Source organism: Lycorma delicatula, chromosome 1, assembly GCF_047948215.1.
Source record: "Lycorma delicatula isolate Av1 chromosome 1, ASM4794821v1, whole genome shotgun sequence".
In the NCBI taxonomy this organism is placed as follows: domain Eukaryota; kingdom Metazoa; phylum Arthropoda; class Insecta; order Hemiptera; family Fulgoridae; genus Lycorma; species Lycorma delicatula.
Genome location: NC_134455.1, coordinates 60,458,879 through 60,483,389, shown reverse-complemented (window position 1 = coordinate 60,483,389; position 24,511 = coordinate 60,458,879).

Here is a 24,511-nt window from a genome sequence, read left to right as displayed (position 1 = left end):
GGTATTACCAATTATCATGTCAGTGTAATTTTTAGTGAACGAGAAGTCGCGACATTTCATGAAAGGCTTAACCATTTCTGTAAATATTCCCTGTTTTTCGTTTTCTTGTGTTTTTTCTCTGTTGTGGTTAAGGTATAGGTGGAGGTGACATTTAAAAAATAATAATTATTATTATTATAGTTATTTATTATTGTGAAGGCTGTTGCTATTAATTTCAACATTAGCTGTTTAAAGTGCACGACTCCAAAACAGGGAGTTTTGATACATGGCATGAATATACCATGTATGCAAAGCAATATTAAAGTACAGAAACTGCTACATATTTTAGAACTTAAGAGTTACTAGGAGGTAGAAACAAGTACAGATCTGCATAGCTACAGAACTACTACTTCATGGTGTGTTTGAAATTTTTGTCCACCATATTGAATAAAACCTTTTTTTAATAGAAAGGTGGACATTATATTATATTATAATATTTTTAATATTAACTTTTACTAGAAAAACAATGGCAAAACCGTCGCTTGATAAATAACTTCATTTTTGAGTTAGAAGCAATGAAATATTTTAAAAATATGAAAAATTGCAGTAGTAATAAAATGAAGTAAAACACCATAGTAAATTTTTTATTTTGTATTACTTTCAGAATTACATCCAACAACAAAATTTAAATTGTTAACGTTGGTATTAATGGCCCAAATATTAATAATAACAGCCTTCACGGAAATAAACAATTGTAATAATAATTTTTTTTAAATGTCAACTTCTCCATCCCTTACAATGACCCAGTACCTCTACTTAGAGACAGAAGATAACAGGCAGCTAAGGGACCAGTACAGAGGGCACAGTAGAACTGCAAGAGCCATGGTGTACTATGAGACTTAAATGAAAAATAATTAAGGAGGAGAATCAAATATATAATTTAATTATTATTATTTATTACATATCTTTTAATTTATTTTATTTTTTGTTAACAGAAATTTACTATTATGAAAATGATTTGATAAAAAAAATGCAACAGACTAAAAACCTACAAGAAACTTCGGACAAAAAAAAAAGTTGAAGATTAAGAGTAAAACATAGACTTAAATCTACGTATGAAGTCTGGGAGAGATAAGAAAAAATCAATATCATTTAATTACTAAGAAGCAGTACAGGAAGATCTAGAAAATGGAGAAATAGAAGAATATACAGTAACAATGATGAGGCACCTATCATGAACATTCTCTCTAAGAATTATCCAGGAGTGAGTAACAGAGAACAGGTTAAGACGTGAAGGTGGTTGTAATAGAACTGAAATAGAAGAAATGTTGTCTGGCTGACAGCAACTGCAGATAAAATTGTCACTAAAGATCATCATCATTATGATTGTAAAGTCTGAATTTAGATAAAGCCATAAATAGAAGTAGAAACTAAAAAAAAAGCAATAAATAGTATTATAGTAGGAGTAGAAAATTATTCTGCACTGATTCTTTTTATCGATTGTACAATTTTGCTTCCTGCACCATACCACCGAGCAGTATTCAAGAACACTTCGCACCAGGGTGTGAAGAGCACAATACAGGTTGCAGGATCTTGAAATGCTTTCAAAAGCCATTTAATTAGACCAAGATTGCTTATTGCCTTACTTATAATCACTTGAACATGGTCAGTTAAATGGAATAAAACATTCTGATTGTTATCGGAATTCTGCTGATACACTGTACCATTAATGCTATATGTGTAATATGACACATATAATTCCAAGAGTTTTCCGAGAGCAAGAGACCAGTTGGACCTTTCAGCATTCAAAGGCGTAAAATTTATCTCCGACCAAAGAGAAATTGTATCAGTACAACTCTGCAGAGTTGCAATGATCTTCAAGAGATTCAATTTTATGAACGGTCTTTAAGTCGTCAGCATATAACACAAAGTTAACAGAAATGCAGCTGCAAATATCATTAACGAATAGAATGAAAAGCAAGGAGTCCAAATTAAAACTCTGTGGCACATCGGGCGTCGTACAAAAATCTTCCCCGGATGTCACATAACCAAATCAGACAAAAAACTTCTACAACTTAAATACGAAGATATCCAGATTCCTATTCTTTCACTAATGCCATATTTCTGAAGCTTTTGATGCAGAATATGATGAGGCATCTTATCAAAGGCATTTTGAAAATAAAAATAGATAGTGTTGTTTTGGCCTTGGTCTTCAACAATACTACCGGCTGTGTGAAGTAAAGAACTAAGGTTGGAAAGGGTGGAATGACCACTCATATAACCACGCTGATTGGAAATCTGGTGAACATTTATCAAATCTGGTGTAAACATTTATAATCTCAAATGATAAATATGGATAGAAATAATCTTTTCTATGATTTTTGAAACAGAACCGATTATGAATATAGATCGAATTGCTGATTGTAGGATTACCAGTCTTAGGAATGGGGGTGACTACTGCCCTCTGGAGCAAGCTGCCTGTCACGGTCAGATCTATGATTTGTGATGTATTTCCAAAACATATCAGGACGACATGCAAGATCCTCATATTCTTTGGCATATTATTCTTTATCTCGCCTAACAGATATTTTAACTTGATGTCGCAGCTCAGAAAAGATCTTTAATAGATGAGACCACCGGTTTTCTTAAAATGTGGATGAGCCATCTTTTTCTTTTTTATCAACCCAACAAGTAGTGGGGGAAACCATGCAGCAGATTTAGGAAACGCTCGCTTTTCAATACTTTTCTTTATAGCATCATCGAAAACATAGTGTAATGCACTCATGTCTTCATCCAGATTTCACTAGAAGAAATTTTTTAACACTTTACTTACATCAGGGTCAGTATTATTGGTCAGCGTTTTACCTCGTTTACGCCTTTTTTTTTTACTATTAGCACAAGAATTAGCAGTGACGCTGGTAAAAATACTGTTACATGACAGTCAGAAGATCTGGATTAGGTAGAAGATGTCATAGAAACAAATGTAACAGAGTATGAATTCTCTATAAAATTGGCAAAATCAACGATCAGACTTTTTATTATTACCGCATTCAGAGCGGAGACATGACAATTTCTATTTAAATGTCATAAAATCAATAATCTTCGAAATCTTCGTAATCGCACAAGAGGCCTCCAACAATTCTGACTTCTTTAAATCAGAATTTCTAGATCGGAGAGTCAAAATTTCTTCTTTGAGTTTTCCCAAGTCAGAATCAAGAAGTTCCAAGATACTCAGTTACGGTCACTGATCATATCGAAAACTGACGATATACCTTACTTCAGTGGTACAAGCTCCAAATTACACACATTTAAAAAAGCTATGAGGGTGACATGTTCATATTTGGAAACAGGAATATGTGTCAGATAGGTGATTAGAGGATGGTAAGAGAGAATTATCAAATTAAATAGATCGAAGACCTAGAGATTGTATGAATCAAAAACGAAGATATCAGCAACAGGCGGATTTACATTGTAAGGTGCTATTTTAGTTATACAGGAGTTAGATTTAAAAATGACGAATCGATTGAATAGATACCAGTCTGACGGGGAAAAGATCGACTACTTCTATCTACAGAAGTGTCATTGATGATCTTACGTCTAGTAGAGAAACATTTGTCACACTTGAACGGACCCGTGGAATAAACTGTGACCTCATCCTCAGTCAGCTTCAGACAATGGACAGTGTGAAAACAGTCTTCACAGATAGCGCAGCGAAGAAACTTTTGCTTGCTAAAAAAGGACTTATTACAGACTGGGCAAAAGTCAGAGCTGCCTGGTGTGGTTGCCACCCTACCGATGAAAAACTAAGGGACTTAAACCTACCTAATATCCTAATAGTCAAACAACTAAAACTAAGCTAAAGAGAGTATCTATTTAAGATGGGAGCTTCCTCGCTAGCGAACAAGGACGCGGTTGATCACTTCTCGATCCTTAACGCAAAGTTGAGGAAACTTACAACTACCTGAAAAAGCACAAAAGGGAAGCAAGAGGATGGAACCATACGTGCCTGGTGACGCGCGGCATGAGCCATATCCATGTTCTAATACCCCCAAAACCACGAATAACTGGCTGAATGGTCGGGTGTTTTCGTTGCTGCACCCTATCCAAACGGACCAAAGGGCAAGCCTAAGGACCGTACTGAGCTGTGACACCACCTCACAGCCACGACCAGGTAGCCTCTCTTGAACAAGATAAAAGCGGCCGAACAATTCCAATTGTAAAAAGAACAGTATATCGATACAAATAGGAAAACAAAAGGAGGAGCAGTACAGAGTTGAGCAAAAGCGTCGGTAAGAGGCTGAGAAGCGATTATAATACTTGAAAAATAGAAACGAAAGAATATTGTAGACGAAAGTACACATAGCGTCAGTAATAATCTTAAATCGAATTTATTATAATCTTTTTCCAGTTGTAAGCTAGGGATTAAAAGATCTTCAGATCAGACATGAAACTCCCAAATGAACTTGAACAGTTAAGAGATTAAGATTACGAAATTCTCTTATGAAAGGGAATAGTTAAGAAATTAACAGTTTTCACGATCTGAAATCGCTAAAGACACATGTTAAGTTAGTCTACAAAAATTATTAATAAAATAATTCAGTATTACTGAATGACGAAAATTTAATTAATAATAAATCATTTATACATATATTGGATAGCTGGAAAAATTATAACAGATATTATTTTGGTCGGTGTTATTTATAATTTAGTCTCGCAGGTTTCATCCGTTCTCATTTTATTTCGTAAAATACTATATACGCCCTTAGCCTTAATGTATAAATATTGAGCTTAACCTTTCAGTAGTTTTTTTATTGTTTTTCGATGTTTAAAAAGCTTCAAAAAATCTTAAAACATTTGTTTTTTTTACAGGTTTGTGTAGAATATAACTTATATATGTTATAATATAGTATATATGTTATAATATATATACATATCACTGAATGTTGCAAATAGGTTTTTGAATACACATACGTGTATAGATAACGTTTAAAGGTAAGAAACACATCAATCATAGACTATCGCCTTAATAATTAAGATTACCGTCTTAATTTTTAAACGATATGGTTTTTATTAGAAATTAAAATTAAGTTCAAAAATTGTGTAAATGGCATGACTGATTGTTTAGCGAGCGATTCAATTTAAAAATAAATGAACTGACACAGGAAAATACATTATCAACCCATTCATACTATCTACATCAATGTCATTATTTATTCTGTTTAATTCGTAGAGAAATATAAAATTAATGACATTTTAATTAATTTTCATTTTATACTCATACTGCTATAGTACAATAAAATATAATTAACATTTTAAATTATACACGTATAATTATGTTTAACGTGAATATTTTAATTAAAGTAGAAATCCATCAGTAAAATTAATTCAGTGTATTATTAGATATAGTTGTTTAAGTTTACGCACACTAAGGTTAATATGGATTTTATACTGCGTATAAATATTGTTTTTTTAGAAGGTAGCTATTGTCGTAAAATAAAAATTTATCTTAACCCTGCACGTTATACTGGGTCAGATTTGGAACAGTTTGTTTTTTAACAATATTTATCAACGTATAATTTTAACTCCTATAGCTGCATGTAGTGGCATCTAGAAACAAATAAAATACGAATTCTATCATCGATTACAACATAAAGGTTTAAAACTTCTCTCACGTGTTGTTTTCTTCAAAGCTTTCACGATCGTACCCGAAGTGAAATAACCGTACTTTATATTTCGTCATAAATTGTTTTTAATCGGTCAGGATTGAGTAAAAAATTAACTACACATTTATTGATTATTTTTAAAGATAAAACACAGGTGATATAGATGAAAAGTCGCTTTTATTTTTTCTTTGCCAGTTAAAATTAATTGTTCCTATTTTGGAACATCATGCGATAAGTCGCGAAGTTATATTGCTACTGGTTGCGGTTGTTTTGCATTTTGGATCTCAATGACTACAATGATGCTACCGGCTGACAATCCCAACCATGACCGACTTCATAAAATAAGACCTGTTTTATCTGCTTTAACAAAAAATTTCACTCTATTCCATTAGAATTTGTCAGTTGAACAATTATGTCCGACTAAATCAAGAATTTATCTAAAGCAGTACATGTCTTCTAAGCCTCATAAATTGGACTACAAACTTCTCGTTCTAGCTGGAAGCTTAGGATTTGCTTATAATATAGATACATACTGAAATTGAGAATGATCCCAACCAAACGGTTCATTTCAATGAAACTGTTTTTTGAAAATTATTATGCTTCTTTTCAGTATTAATGAAGCAAAAAGGTATTCAACTTTTAGAAGAAATAGAATCCTAAATCTTAACTTGCAATTTTCAGAGACTGACCACCCACTAATAATAGAAAAATAAATGATTCAGAAAGAAACAACAGCGGGATTAGAAAAACAACATACTGTAAGGTGAAAGTTTTGAATTTTTCACGAACATTGATGGTGTAGATGCAAAACTGTACACTGGTGTAATAACAAAATGCTGTCACTGATATCAACTACGTTGGGAGGCAGTCCATGGGCTAAGTTCTGCGGTTTAACCGAGAAACTAAGAAAAAGAACCTGTTGATTGCTCTAAAATTTGTAAATATTTACAATAAATATATGGGGCGGAATAGATCTTCTGGATTCTATTTTGGAACGATACAAAATTGCAATTAGAAGTAAAAAATGTTAGTTTAAATTATTTTACCATTTATTAGATTTAGCGATTGAAAACTCTTGGTAGATGTAAAGAAAAATCTGCGTAGAAAAAACTACCATCCATCAGACAAGCAGATTTCCAACAAGATCTAATTTTTTCTCTCGGCATGTATAATGCTACTTCTCTGGAGAAAAGAGGACGCCCTTCTGCTGAACTAGAGCGGGATTTGCAGATGAAAAAGAGGGAGGTCCATCTTCTACAGCTCCTCCAAAAGATGTCAGGTTAGACGGGTTTGAACATTGACCAGATTTTGTTGACGAATGACAATAATGTAAATTTCCTAATTGTGGAAAACATGTCAGTAAAGTGCAGCAAGTGCATTGCATTTCTTTTTTTTATTAAAAACAATAATCGTTTTAAAAATGTACATATTCTGTAAACATTTTTACAATTTAACTGTGACTTATTTTGTAAATATTGGTTATTATTAATCTATAAATTATTTAGACCTAGCTTTAAAACACGAAGAAAATGTTAAAACTCTTAAAAAAATATTTAAATATTTAAAAAATAAATAAAAAAATTCATAAACTAAATCTATGCGTTAAAAAATATACAAATGTGTTGTAAAACTTTCATATTCATGGATACGTGCACAATTATTAAGATTCATTTTGTAAATAAGTTAGGCCTAATATATTATTTCTTTGGGAGTTTTCAAAATAAGTGAGTAGCTTATTATGTATTTTTATTTTCTTAATCTAAGTTTTTTTTACATTGTACATTTAATTTTTCTACTACTATACTACTTACTTAGACTCAAACTGAGATATATAATGAAGTTCCATAAATGGAACGAATAAATTTGGAGTATTTCATCCATATAGCATGAAGTTCCAGTTTTGGAACAATTAATTTTTTTTTTGTTTTTAATGGGTAAAATATTGAAATTAATTTATTAATTTTTTTTATAGAGCTATGTTGTACATATAGCATTTGAAAAAATGTTTTTCAATAAATATAAAATCTCATGCAGTGAAGGGTTAAAACTTTGATTACTGCGTACAAATTAATGAAGTCGGTTATCTTCTTTTTACGAGGCTTGCAATTTTATTCACGTTATATTTATTACTGTATTTTTTGTAATAATTAATTTATGAATAACTAAAAATAATCTTACGCCACAGTTATTTTCAGGGATAAAAGCAATTATAATCTGGCTAACCTGAACTTTTTCGTTTCCAAAATAATGTTTTCTATGAATTTGGCATTGAGGATTTGCAACGAAATAGAACAGAAAAAAACCAAATTTTCATTGATAAAAATCTCCCGAAAAGGGTAATGCATATTCGTATAATTTGTTCTTTGCAAGAATCTTGTGTCATTGTTAATTAAATCATAAAAAAATAAAACGACAATAAATGAAAGGTAGAAATATTAATTTTATAGTGTTTCATGTATGGTTATTTATTTATTTACTTATATTCATTTTTCATTTTTTGCTTTTATTAAGCGTTTGGAATTTTTATACACTAATTCGTAATGTCTATTAATCATGATTGATTAAAGATCTAAACTTTTAGATTTTATTTAAAATTTCCTCGTAATCGGTTTTTGATAGTCTTCTATTTTCGATTGTGTATGTCTTTCTTTTACATCTTAATGATAAAGGTAGCTCAAAGTAATATATATGTGCAAAATATTATAAAATTTCTTTCCTAAGCCATATATAAGGCGTTCAAGGTTAGCGTAAAAAAGGAGCCATAGGCGGTATTACAATGATATATTTATTGTAAATGTAAAATAAAATAAGTATTTAAAAAAATACAAAACCGAAACAACAACAGATTAAGTGATATTTACCGTTACTACTGGTATTAAATTATACCTCTTCTGGTAATTCTGGTATTTAATACTAGAAAATAACTCTTATAACAGCTTGAAACAGACATAATATGATTTACAGTGATTCTTTATTCTCACTGATATCTATCCACAGTATCATAAATTTAAGGATTTACTTCTTGATCTCGCATTGTCTTAACACAACAAAAGTAGCAGATTTAAGTAGGCAATTTATGCGTAGACCTACTTGCATACCTTATTGATAACGTATTATATACAGTATATATGTGTGTACATTTACACACACACACACACACACACATATATATATGTACACACACATAAAGCAATTACTTAGATCACATATTTTTTGTCTGAAAAAAATAAGGTTATATATTAAATTGACTTATTCGTAGTAATATTTTGTTTTAGGTTACATTTTTTTCTTTAAGTAAGAATTCTGTGTACTTATTTTTGATAACCGTAATGTTCTTTCAAGTTTGGAGACGTTCGCTAATCTAAATGGCTATTTTATAACTCTATCTATCATACAAGAAGGTTTTAGGCGTACATTTATCTGGGTTACTCCATAACTGAGTGAGCAGAATGGCTTAAATCTGTAGTAAATCGTATTTCATAATATAATGTTCTGTACAGAACATTACTAAGTAAATTATGTTCTGTAAGAGATAGTTACATTGCTTCAAAAAATGAAATTTGGAAAATGAATTGGAATTATTATTTTGCATTTTATTTATGAAAATTGAGTAACTGTTCTCATGACATTGTTACACATTTGTCGTTAATATGTAAATAAGGTGATTTTTTAATGAGCCCAATTCACGATCTCACATTTAAATGTGACACTTTTTCTGTAAATTGCTAAAGATCGGTGTTTTTTTTATATATATCTTAGTATTTCATATAACGTAACTAATTAATCAATTATCACACACACACTCACTCAATTTGTCTCTCTCTCTCCCTATCTTTCCGTTTCTCCCTCTTTCCCCTCCCCACCACCCTTTCACCCTCTTTCACTGTATGTGTGTGCGTGTGTGTTTACAGATTTGCATGATACTTCTGGTTAATTATTTTAATAATTGAACTTATTAAACCATGATTAAACTGATAAGAATAGCTTTAATTATAATAAAAATAAATGTACTCTATTGAAATTAAATATGTTGAAATTTCAATATAATTATTATTTTCTGAATATTTATAAGTACAAAAAGAAAAACAAGACAACTTTGAAATATAACTACTATTACGGTTCATAAAAATTAAGTTAACTGACATCGGACAATAATGCTTTATGCATTCGGCAAATAATGATGATATAAAAAAAGTATTTCATATTCATAATCCAACAAACTTAAAAAAACAAAAACCTACTGTTTTTTTGATTAAACCAAAATTTGTAATAATACTTTCTTTTTTTTAACCTCCGGGGCCACCGTTAGGTATTGCTTCAGAGGATGAGATGAATGATTTGTAGCGTGTGTAAGAAAATGGCATGCCTGACCGGGATTCGAACCCGGGACCTCCAGATGAAAGGCCGAGACGCTACCATGTAAAAATACTTACTCAAATCAAATTGTACATAATTTCATTAAACTACGTTCTAAAAATTTCAGAATTTGAAGACATAGGGCAGTTCAAATTTAAGAATATTTTCCTTACATTATTACTTTTATTTCTAGTAATAAGAAATAAACAAATATTCATATTTTAATTTACAATATAAATCAGTTAATGAAACAGTAAATTACCGCCACTATTATACAAAATCCTGAATTACAGTTCAAACAAAATTATATTAATTTCTTCCTTTATTATTTTTAAAATAATTAGACTCAAAATTTAAGCCTTTCCCTCTTGTATTTAGTACTACATATTCACATTAAATGTTATAATATGACTTTTGCCTTGAAATGTTAAATATTGATAAGATAATACAGTTTTACCAAATATAAATTTAAAATGATAAAAGCATGTCTTAAAGCGTTTTTTTAAAAATTGTAATTTCTTACAATCTGAAGATTTTTATAAATATTTAGATTGTTTACCTTATAAAGTAATTTAATTTGAATAAGTCAAGCGTTTGTTGTGCAAATTAATTATTTATGTCCTTAATTGGAAAATATAAGGTTGGTTTTGATAATACATAACGATCAAAATGGTGAATTATAATGAAAGAAATAACATACAAGGATTGATTTTAAAAATAATCCAGTCTATATTATTTAAACGACTACAGCTTTGCAAAATACGGAGATTATTTCATATGATCAGGATGTTATTAAGCTTCTCAGCTTTCAAAAACCTTTTATAATAATTATTTGCTTGTATTATATGTAGCCTGACATAATAAATACAAACCGATCACATTTGGAGATCTAAGATGTTATAACGTACATTTGTCAGGTCCCCGGTGTCGGATCACAACAGATTATAAAAAGGGAAACGAACAGGCAGACACGTGTAGATCAGTGTTTAATTTTCTCAATAATAAACCAACCAATTACTTTAGAGTATAAAACGTAAAATATAAAAATAAATCGATTATTAAAAAAAAAACTGCATGAGAAGTTAAAAATTTTTATCTATGGTGCTAACAAATTATTAAGACTACAAAATTATTATTACAAAAACTAAAAGGCAGAGAGTGAAAGGTGTGTTAATATCATAGTTATCCACTGGGGTTAAATTAAATAGACTGTGATGAATTTATTTCGACATGAAACTAGTTAGGCTGATGAATACAATATCCATCCATATAAACATGTTTTTTATTCCTGTATGCAACTCATTTCATACATTATTATCCTTTTTTACCTTGTAAAAAACTGGCTTTATTGTCGTCAGGTTATATTCATTACAGTTTACAGTATTTCCCGTTTAACAAGGTTAATGGCGAGTAAAATGAATATAACAATACTTATTATAATTCACCCAACGTTTTTAAAAATTATTTACATATGTATACGCTTTTATTTTAAGTATAACTATGCACGTATACATTTTTTGTTTTATTTTGATTTTGTACATATTCCTAATGAACTACTTGCATAAAGTTAAAAGGAAACAAATAAAGTGCGAAATATTAGCTATTATATTTGTTACATAACTAATCTACTTTTTTGATAAAAAATTATCTCGCTCTCTTTTTTCTGTTTGGCCCCCGGAATCACCGTAAGGTGTTATTACCTTAGAGGATGAGAGATCCAGCGTTCAAGTCCTAGTAAAGTCAGATATTTTTACACGGATTTGAATACTAGATCGTGGATACAGGTGTTCTTTGATGGCTGGGTTTCAATTAACCACACATCTCAGGAATAGTCGAACTGAGACTGTACAAAACTACACTTCGTTAACACTCATACATATCATCCTCATTCATCCTGTGAAGTATTATCTGAAAGGTAATTACCGGATGCTAAACAGGAAAAAGAAAAAAGAGGATGAGTGAAGATGATATGTATGAATGTAAAGGAAGTAAAGTCTTGTTCATTTTCAGGTCGACCGTTCCTGAGATGTGTGGTTAATTGAAACCCAACCACCAAAGAACACGGTATTCACGATCTATATTCAAATCCGTATAAGGTCAAAGCGTTTACTAGGATTTGAACCTTGGAACTCTCGACTTCGAAATCAGCTGTTTTGGGACGACGATTTTAGTTACTATACCAAACGATGAGTAGATAAAAAATTATATTATTATCCTTTTTTAACCACACCAGGTCAACCGATAACCGCCTAAAAGACGTTACCTCGAATGACCTAATTTGACGCGGCGATGTCTAACCACCAGCCGTCAGCATTGTCCATCACTGGACACTTTCCCATTGGGGTCCCTTCTGGTCATTGAAGCATTACGATCTCCACTTCTGGATGCTGTAATACCCCTCCACAAGAGGGCCTACCCTACTTCTAGTCGGGGTCTGAGTATGCCCCCATGACTAAACCCCGACCCCCGCGCGCCCACCCCTCATACCACGTGGGTTGATAAAAAATTACATAAACTAGTTTAGGCTTACTTCCGTTTTTACTTTACTTTATATAAATAATTTTATTTCCTTGCTCAATGCATGTTCAGTCATTCAGCTGCATTTTTCTCTTAAGATTTGGAATCAAGTTCATAAATTGTCAATCCGTTTCGTTTCTGGGAGCATTTACTAACTCGACAAGTCATTCATCATTGGGTTCATAGACTCACAGTTGAGAGAAATTAACCAGATTACTTCAACTCCTGACGAGGTGATATTAAAATCTCCTGAAAAATTGCAGAGTCTATTTCATTAAAGACATAACATGTTACAAAGTTAATAATATTTATTTATCCTTAAATCGAACCACTTCCTTTTTATTTGTATGTTCCTCTCTACGCGAAACTATAATTCAAGTTTATTTCTTAATAAACCTGGATAATCCTTTGTTATTTAGCTGCTCTAATAAATAAAATAATTTATTATAATAATCACTAAATACATTGATTGTAATAGCTGTTAAGTTAATTATAAGTAGTAAACAGTAAATAGGTAACTTTAAATGAAATAGCAGCCCTTAAGGATAGAACTTAGCCTTTTCTTTTATGTTCTTGCTGTTCGAGACATCTTTATACCTTCTATGTAGGTTCTATCTACCTATCTACATTGTGTCTATATCATACGTAGGATGAACATTTTAATAAGATAGGAACCGTTAAATATGTGTATAATTAAACGTGATGTAGTGAGGTTATAAAGATCTTGAACATTATTTTGGACTGACGTGGTAAAAAAGGATTGACAAGCTATAAAAGTGACATTGTCTTAATTAAAAAATTTTGAGATAATTTACAAATATCATATTAAAATTTTGAACCTCTGTTTCTGTAAAAGCGTCTGTCGTAGAGAGTTATTCTTGATTTCAATTTAAAAAAAAAGAAGATAAAATCCATTCATTTTTACATTATTCTTAATAGTTCCGAAGAAACAGTGTTGAAAGTTAAAAAATAGACCACTTTTTTAAATCTTTTTAATTTGCTTTTGAAAAGTTAAATCATTAAAATTTGCATGGTAACACACAAAAAAGTAAATAAATAAATATATATATATATACACACACACTCTAACATTCCCTTCGTGGCTTCGTCCGCGCTCTACGGTTACTTGAGTATCCTGTTGCGATCAGAAGATATTTAGCAGGACAGGGCGAGCGAAGAGCTCTACCCGTCTAGCCACGGGGCTCTTCCGCCCGGACACAAACATGAGTTCATTAAACTCATACTTGTGAGAATAATAAAGATAAATAAATAGTTAAAGTCTGTTCAATTTATTAAAAGAAAAATCAATGGATTATAATTTCTTAAGAACAACACTTTGGTCAGTACAGAATTTGAAACGTTGAGTGATTTGAAGAATACGGGTTTCAAAGTAGTTGCCTTCCATCTTAAAAATATCAGTTATAGCTGGTTATCCGTCCTTTACGATAAAAATATATCTTGCTCGGTTTTTAGCGTTATCCATCACTACTAGAAGTAACCGTACTTCGTTTCTCATGTTTTTTAAATTAAAGATTTTTTGTTATCTTATGTGTTTTAGTCAATTAACCGGCTCCAGGTGCAGCCAGTCGCGTAGTACATACAATAACAGTGACAGTGGCTGTGTTAGTTGAACTGCCGCTCCGTACACCGTCGGCTCCCGTAAAAAATTAAAATTCAATATACTCGAAAATAGTTTTTGGATATTTATCTGAAGAATATTTGCAGACCCAAATCAAGTGAATATTAATATAGTCGGAAATGGGAAAAATTTGTAATCGTCGTTCAAAGTAATTTTTACCTTTCTTCATCCTTTTTCAAGGCCAAATTTCGAAAAATTTAGAAATTGGTTTTTTGGATACTCAGATGAAAATTACATACAACAAAAAACAAGTTGTTATCTTCATTTGTTACTGAAAAATTAAAAAGAAACCTGGTTTTGAAAAAAAAAAATTCCTTTTTAACCCGTTAAATTAGGGATTTCAAAAAAATATAGAAATTAGTTTTTAGATATTCACATAAAGATTACACACACTAAAAATCAAGTTGATATCTTCATTTAAAAAATAGCCTGGTTTCAAAAAAAAAATCCATTTTTAACTCTTTAAACTCAGAAATTCAAAAAATTATTTTTTAATGTGCACTTTATAACAAGAATAAGTATACAAATTTTCATCAATTTATCTTCATTTTTTGCTGGGCGTTGATATTGAATTACTGACGACACGATATATATATATATATATATATATATATATATATAGTTATATTTATAGTGTAAAATAATAAATAAGTTATCTTATTTTTAAAAACTGTGGTGATCGGGTTTCCGAGAAAAAAGCGAACATTTTTAAAAATGTAAATATTTCAGGTAATTTTAATTGAAAGGCATCAGTCCCTCATTGCTCCAGGGATTTAAGGATAAATTACAAATATTTTAACTTGCCTATCTCGTAAACTGACAATCTATTTATACAAATGATACTAGTATTTTATTACTGTATGTATTTTATGTATGTGTGTATTTTATTACACACTATATAACACTTCCCCTTTCACTAATAAAATGAATTTTCCATACTGATAAAAACTTCTCACAAATTTAAAGTTAAGCTTTAAGATAACAGGAAATAAAATTTCTTTTAAAAATCTTACTAAAAACATAATTTCTCTCTTATTTGCTTATTATTAAATCTTTGTAAATAACTAAGTAAAAATAACTAACACCGGATGTATTTCCGGATTAGTGAACAACTTCTCTTTTAATGAAGGAGAAAAGGAAAATTTGTTTTTTCTTGCTGATCAGATCACAAAAGATAAAAAAACAAAAAAAAAAAAAAACAATAATTTATACTTTATTTCATTTTATTCATCTGGAGATTTAAGAAAAAGACGTGCTTTACCTTTATGGGAACCTTATAAATATTCTACAAACTCAAAATGAAATATTCTGATGATCATTAGTTTACTTTTTGGACTTGATTTTATATAGTTCTGTAACTTGGATATGGAAAGTTGAAAAACAGGACTGTTTTAAATCTTTTGACCGATGCATCTTTGTCGATCAATTCGAGTTTAAATTAATAAGTTACTTCATGGTGAAGGTAAAATAAATCATTGCTTTTTTGTATTACACAGGTCCTTCTATTAAACCACACAATCTAATTATATAATATTAATCAGTCTTAAAAATGATGAAAAAAGAAGAAAATAAAGTGAGAAAATTATTCCCTTTTTTACTAACTGTTAATCCAACACTAATTCAATGAATCTACTAAATAAAATAATATACTTATCTAATACTATTTACTAGTGGGAATGTTTAAAAATTAAAAATATTTTATTAACTGCCTAATACTGAATCTTTTCTCACTGATTCAGTTGGAAATTTCGACCAAATGTTCTCCAGTTATCGGGTATTTTTCAAGTAGCAACTGCTGAAATTAGAAAAATGATTAGAAAAGAGTAGAAAATGGGTAATAACTGCTTCATTAACTACGTGGAAAGAAAAGCTAACTTTAATAATCAGGTAATAATTGTGGACTGCTGCTCATTACTCACTGTCCAAAATATGTAACTGATACCGGCCAATATATTTTATCACATTTTTATTTCAAATATAAATCTGTCAAGAAATAATTGTTTTTATGAAAAAAAAATATTATTACATATCGATTTTTGTCGATTACCAAAACAACTACGAAAGCTTTTATAATTAAAAACATGATTTTTATAATTATTTTTAAACAAACTTTCGAAAAAAAATTAATTAATTTTTTAATACTAATTTCAGTTATGAAATGAATTTTTCGTACATTAAAGTAAAAAATTCAAATAAACTGAGATAAGTCTCTATTTGAATTCATTTTCAAAACAGTCATGAAGTTAAGAGTTCACCGAAGAAAGATACAGTTAACTAGTAGCTTGCGTAAATAAAGAAACATCTTGAATTTGAAATATTCTGTTATCAACTAGTAGAAAAAAGGCTTTATACCGTATTAAACCTTGTCATTTTTTCCGTTATTTTTGAGGACTTAAACTTATCTTAAGGAATCCTATAGTAATTATAAAATATACGCATAAGAATTATCCCGTTTTTCGGGTGGTTTTCGGTAGTGTAATTTCAAGTTAACACAATTTCGTTTAATTCTATTACCTTGAGGTGTAATAATATTTTAGAAGTAAGTTTATTATTTTTGTACAAAAAATAGCTTGTTAAAATTAACTTGTAAATAAGCATTTCTCTAAATTAATTAGTTTTAAATAGTAGTAAATAACAAATGTCGATATCACTTTTACGTTCAGATTACTTTGCATCATTGTCAACACTAATAAATACAATTTTTGCTTCTTAACATGCAGTACGTGAATCAATCTGTTTTTTAATAGTGAAACGAGTCTGAAGTCAGATTTTTTCCAACATTCTATTTTTTGAAAAATTCCAAAATTTAAATTTTGAAAATTATTGATATTACATGATGCTTGATTGTACAGTTCCAGTTAATTACGTTGTTTCATTTTACATGATCACTTTATATTTATGTGCTCCGTGTTTAATTTTAACTCTATTAATCACTTGTTAACCATGAAACAATAACTTATATCGTAAATTCAATCAGCAGACATTGTACTCTCTCTCTCTACTGGGGCGTACGTGAAGAAGGTTAATAATGTCTGTACGATTCAAAACAACGCAGAGATGGGTTTCTTAGCTTAGTGATTTTAATAGTTTTAATCTGTATTCAATGTGGTAACTATATGACTGTATTTAAGTGAGTGAAGTCTCATAATACTTTGTGTGTAAATTGTTTGGGCAGTTTTTGTTACGTTTGTGGTGAATTTACTCTAAAATCACATAAGAAATACATGCATTACACCTTTAATTAAAGAAAGCTTGTAAATTGTACTTTGTAAATTCAGTGATCAGAATAAGACACTGACTCTTCGAATAATTTATAGAAACTGTACTGCCAAATTAAGAGGATGGCTGAAAGGCACACGAAAGACCATGTCATTTGGGTCCCTGTGGTTTTGCGTACCAAAAGATCACTTGATCGATTGTCATTTCTGTTTAACTAATGTATATAGAATTTCTAAAAGTTTAAACCCACTGCACTCAGACCTCTACCTCATATTAAATCCATTCCGGTTCCCAAATTCTTGAAAACGTTTTTTGTGAAAACAGTAATGAAGAAGCGGGCATTATGAAATAAGACGATCATGATTTAGTCTTTGAATTACAATCTAACGTATCATATCTTAATTACAAGGCGAGTTAAATGAACTGGTATGAGATTATTCTTATCAAAAAATCAAGTTGAACTTTTAGGTTCAACATTGCAAAGACCGGCAGGTCGACATGTCATGCCGGATATAGCCGGTAGGCGGGAAGTCCTGTTTGAGTATTGGACACTCCCCTGGGTTGTATTATGCTTAACCGTGGATCCGGCCCAGGGGAAAGGAGAAAAAAATAAAAACAAAAAAGAAGATTTTCAGTGCTGGAAAACCGTAACAAATCGTTTGTTAATATGCTAGCTGATTCCCGTCGGACTTTAATTCGAATTGTACCTGAGACTGCCTACAAAAAGAGAGCATCTGCTAAGAGGTTTTAATGAAAGTACGAGTGTATGATGTACCCATAATATTAGTTTCTAGTTATAGATATTTAAAGTACAATTTCTAATGAACGAGAGTGATAGAAAGAATCTATCTACAGATCTGTAATTTAAGCTAAATAGGCAATGAAAAGAAAGGTATCAGACGTAGTGAAACATTAAAAAAGATTTTCTTTCGTATATCTATGGAACTGTTAACAAAATAATTACTGGTTTTTGTCAACTTTTTTTTAAGTGACCTTTTCTATATATTGAAAATTATTAACATGAATTTGCCTAGTGCTACAAACTAGTTTCGTATAGAATTACATATTTATAATCAATATCTAACGTAAGGAAATTGAAAATTTTTTTATTATGGATTTATCATATACACTCAGAAATCTGAGCTTATTTATAAGCTTAGATCTTGGAGATATTTTGATTCTTACATCAAGCAAGAAGTGGCATTTTAAAGCATGTTCTGAAGAAGAAAATGTACAAGATGTACGAAGTTTAGTGAATTAAATGATAACGATAAAAAGCCAGGCTAGCAAACATTTTTTACACTGGAAGAAAAGTCAAACTTTTGAGCTACATTAAGACAATGATCAACTTAATATTCCTTTGGTCGCATATATCAGATAAACAAGTAAAGATTACTTAGAAAGAGCAAGTAGTTGTGAAGTCAAAAGTCAAGTAGTAAAATTGTTCTAATTAAGATTTGTATAAAGTTTCCTACTTTGGCTGCAGATTTTCCTCAAATGATAAAAGAGTACACGCTATTGTCGATGAAAAACCTCTGAAAGCGTACGTTAAAAATTTAACAAGAAATATTAAGAATGTTAGTCCAAAAAATTAAAATTACTGCAATTATGACGAAGCAAATCTCACAGATTGTCTAGGATAATAAAACCTCTGCGCAGTAAGTAGGTCAAAAGAGCGGATTTCCGATTTTACTTATAAAAGAAATAATGTTGAACTGCTGTAATGATTTTTGAAAATAATATTGCTTACGGTGGGTTTTTGTTTTTCATGTTATATTTAAAACTATTAAAACTTCAAAACTGATTTTTTGGTCACCAACCTCTTTTCTTTATACCAGACCACATTTTTGGATTATTGCGAAACTAAAGTACTACAACAAAACTAGCTTTTTTTTATGTAATAGCGATTTTTTTTTACCGACTTTTTACGTCACATGGCGTGGGTGTGGAGTGAAAGTGGACTTTCTTTACGTTTTGAGGTGTGAAGAGTTCGAAAATACCATTCAATTAAATTTAGGATTATGTATTAGCCCATAAATTAACTTTTGTGGCTCAGAACTCTCCAAAACTACCAAATCAATTTCACTGAAATTTAGTTATACTGTAATTATGTGTAACGTATCTGAAGTCTTGCATGTGAACATTTGATGAAGATTGGTCGAGGAGTCGTTCTTGAGTTACGCTCAACTTAGGTAAATAGAAAGATCTTCTCGGTTATCCGTCACCACTGAATTAAATCATGCACTTAAAACTAGTGCTTTCTTGTAAACTTTAGTTTCATTTAAGTAAAAATCAAATACACCAGATCGCAGAATATATAGTTTTATTGATAGTACATTTTACTTAAACTTTTTCTAAAATATTGCGCTAATTATTTTGCGTTTTCGTTTGTATTATTGTTGTTATAATTTTAAAAATAGTATTTATTACACAAAATATTCTAAAATAATTAGCTTAATAGTTGATATATTCTTAAACGGACTGTACTTTTCTTGAAAGCATTAGTTTAAGTGCATGACTAATAGACAACAAAAAACTGAAAATGTGTCCATAAACCTCGCTTTTTGCCTTTAACTCCAGTATCTGCAAACCGATTCGCTGGAAAGCTAATAGGGTTCTTTCCTAATAAGTTTACTGTAATAATCAGTTAATATTGAAACCGTTGAATCAAGAGTTATTACATTAGTTTAGTATGGGAAATAATGACAGTATGATACAAATCATTCTTAATACAATGTTTATTTATAGTCGTCACATAAATTATGCACACAGTACAGAGTTAACGCTCATGTGAAAAATTACGTTATACGCTTTAAAATAACCAATAACAATAATGGATATTTTCAGTCAATTACACGAATGAATATTCGCACTTAGTACCGATCGAATATCAAAATTTCTCCTATCTGAATGCGGTACACACACACACACACACACACACACACACACACACACACACACACACACACACACACACACACACACACACACACACACACACACACACACACACATACATATATATATATATATATATATATATATATATACATACATTATATGTACAGCGCAACAGATGAATATACAAGCTTGTGATGAAACTGGCCGAAAGCACCTTATTATACTACCTAAAAAGATTGTTTTTGCGCAAATAATGGAATAACAATCCTTCCTAGTAATATAATAGTACTAATATCTATAAATATAATATATGACCACCAATGATAAGCCTTGTTTAGTTAATATTTAACCAAAAAAAGGTATAATTAAAAATTTTCCACTCTGCCGCCACTGTCTATACCAACAATAAATTTTTTAATCATTTCATGTATTAACGTTTCAAGATTTAAATTATTAGTATTTTTGTCAGAAAGGTTTCCGGCAGTCCTTATTGATTTTACTGATTTGATTATTATATTTTAATGTGGAAAATAATGACAGTATGATAATGTCTTTTCACAGCCATCAATTTCATCACTTTTAATTCAAATCGAGATGGTATAACGAAATTCTAAGAATCTGATGTCCCTGTTTCTCTGATAGTTCATTAAAATTATACCGTATTCTTGTAGTTTTAGGTAAATAAATTAATCCGTGTAACTGTGGTTTTTCCAATGACAAAGTAAATGCAACTTTTGCATGAAAAATTACTAGTACATTTTTATGAAAAAGTTCTACTTACAAAAAAATGGATCGAATTAAATGGTTCTTTTCAAGTTACTCAGTCCAATTTCTCTTCTGGCAAGGGTTTTTTGAACTATTACCTTGATTTATGGGTCTTAAAGTACGTCGTCGCTTTCATCGGATCATTACTTTGTCGTCTAATGTGAATTTAAAATGTACTGTAACGGGTAGAGAAGCTTCCAAAAATAAGAAAGAGAATGAAAGGAAATAATCTAGAAAAAACGAAAAAAGATTATTTTTAGAAAAGGACTTATAGGTAGCGTAGAAGGTGAACATGGCAAAGGCAATGAACATTATTATCCTTGAACAATCAAAAGGACGGGGACCAACTGAGTGGTTGTTGTTCTTGCTTCTCGTCATATGAAGAATAAGGCGATCACCGCACCCTCGCGTACGCGAATGTTTTACTTATACAAATTGTAAGTCATTTCCCCCCAACATCCTTATTCTAATTAGAGAACATGATGAAGATCTCCAAAACATAGCGACAAAAAAAAAAGAAGCCCAGCAGTCGCTCAACGGAGGAGCGAAGGTGCTTGCACTTTCCCCTGTGTTCCCTTTTCAGGGCTTACAGGTCTTCTAAGGTTACGGTTTGTTATTTACAACCGGAAATACGGAAAAGCATAATAAATAAAAAAGAAGAAGTAACTACACCCCACGAACCCGGTCCAGCCACCTCACGGCCGATGCAAGACGAAGAAGATGGTGAGAGTAAAGAAGCGTCTACAAAACTTAAATTCACCAACCATCCTTCTTTCCTCTACCTTACAGTTTTGGCCTAACGTTAGCAGATGCGACTCCCACTGGAGAAATGAGTGCTTTGTATCCGCCAATAACTAGGGTCCCGTAAGACGCATTCCTGCTAGACTTAAAGGCAGTAGCACTGACCACTGACAGGCCTTCAGTAGACGGCTTGAAAGGGAATCGCGCCGGGAGAAAGAGGCAAATACATCGCTAGTTTCTCAAGGTCAACCCAAGTAATGATTTAAAATTGATCAGTAAAAATCGGTACGCAATCCACGATTCTATCCATAAATAAAACCAATATATAACCATCAGGAAACAAACAAATGCCAGCCCGATAAAAAAAAAAAACACCCAGCAGCAAAATAAAGCCTTTTTTTTGTAACTTCCAAATTAGGTTAGAGTTTTTGTAAAAGGTAAAAGTGAATAATATTTGCATAAGTGAATTGTATGAATTGTAGATTTTTCTATTGTTATCTTATTGTTAACTCAATATTAGTTATAAAGTTTTTAGTAAATCGGGATTGTATTTTGTTATTTATAAATTAATTATTATTAAATTAATTTTTTATTTTATTTGAATTGCTATTTTTGTACCTTATAAATTATTTAAGAGTAATAGACTGTATTTTTAGAAAACTTTACTTGCGCTATCTCTCAATCCTTGATGAACCGCGAACACGCGACAATACGATTCCTACAAATAAACAATTGGAAGAGTTAGATTTTTTGTAATTATTATTCAATTACAGAAATATTACTTTAATTTTCTTCCATCAAATATCAATCCAAGGTTACCTGTTTAATCTTTTCAATTTTACCTAACTCTTTCAGAATAATTGCTAAAAACGTTTTACTATCTTTAAAATCAAATTCCTTCTTTTTTTTATAACGTCTTTATCAAAACCGTCCAATCCACTGTCAGGTTTTGTTTGTGGTTAATACTTCTTAGGTGTGCTAAACAAAAATGCCTGCGATGTTGATCGAAGAAGCACTTTATTTCTTTTTAAGTTTTGAACCTTTTTTCCTTTTTTGTTTTTCCTGTTTAGCCTCTGGGAATTACCGTTCAGGTATTACTTCAGAGGATGAATGAGGATGATATGTATGAGTGTAAATGAAGTGTAGTCTTCAGTTCAGTCTGAATTGTACAGTCTCAGTTCGACCATTCCTGAGATGTGTGGTTAATTGAAACCCAACCACCAAAGAACACCGGTATCCACGATCTAGTATTCAAATCTGTTTAAAAAACTGACAAGTTTTGAACCTGTGAGATATCAACTGTTTTGTAGTTTCTGATATCCCACAAGAGCAGCAGTTCTTTCTTTGCATTTCTTGAAAGGGAATCGCGCCGGGAGAAAGACACAAATACATCGCTAATTTTTCAAGGTCAACTCAAGTAATGATTTAAAATTGATCAGTAAGGATCGTAACGCAATCCACGATTCTGTCCGTAAATAAAACCAATATATAACCAGCAGCGAAGGATTTGGCGTTTCAATATGCCCACGGGAGAAAGAGTGCTTCTAAAATATTCAACAGTAGAATCACTCTACGTAATTATTAATAACATAATTACATAATTTTAATTAAGAACAGGATAAAGAACGGGTTATTAAAAAAGAAGAATATCTATTAAAACTGATAAAAAACTAAGTCTCCTGTATTAAAAGAGAGTATTTTCACGTAAGAGTACAACATACAGTTGTTCTTTTCTGTAAAATTGTTTCGCTGAGTTTTCCTTTCTAGCAGATAATCGAGATTCTCATCAGTTTTAATGAAAATTCTTTCCTTTAAAACCATCTTTTATCTCTTTCTTAATTAAAATTATGAAATAAGTAAGTACCAGAAAACAACGTTTATTTTGCAACAGTTTTTTCTCGAATACATTCATGTTTTGTTCGTCAAGTATACTCCATCGGTAGGAATCAACTATTTCTTCATTTTTATTTTGCATACATCATTCTAACATAATATGAAATAAGGCAGTATAAATTTCATTTCCATGTTTGGAAAAATAATTATATAATTAAAGACAAAATAAAGTTTATTTTTCTACGAAGTCATTAAAATAAATCAATGATACTTTTGTTTGGTTAGGAAACATGGTTTTAGGTAGATTTCATAAGGAAGCTACCTATTGTAATGTGTACCATGATTCGACTTCCGGAAAATTTCAACATATCTTCGCGTTTCACATCTCGTAAACCCCAAATCCACCGTCAGTTGAAAAGTTTGTATATATATATATATATATATATATATATATATGTATTTCACTTTCTTGTGGACACGATAACTGCCGTAATATTCCGCCAATCACTTTCAAATTGATACATAAAATATAACGATCCAAAATCTCGGTGGAGTTCGTTAATTGACAAAATTGGACCATGCGGATGGAAATGGGAGGGCTTTTCCGAAAAAAACAAAATATTGCTATAACTCTTCTATTAAATAAAACATAGAATTCGTTTAAAGTTGTTACTAGTCTTTGAATAAGAGCCTAAAATTTATCTAAGTAAGGTTTTTTGATATCACCAACAATTGGCCCAGGGGGTGGAAAAAATGGGATTTCGAAGACAAAAAAATCATACCTCCCTTAATAGGTACAGTATCGAATCGGTTTAACGTGGTCGTTAGTTCTGTAAACATTACTAAAACCTTTGTCTGAAACAATTTCTGATATGACCAACACTTACTCGGCAAGGGA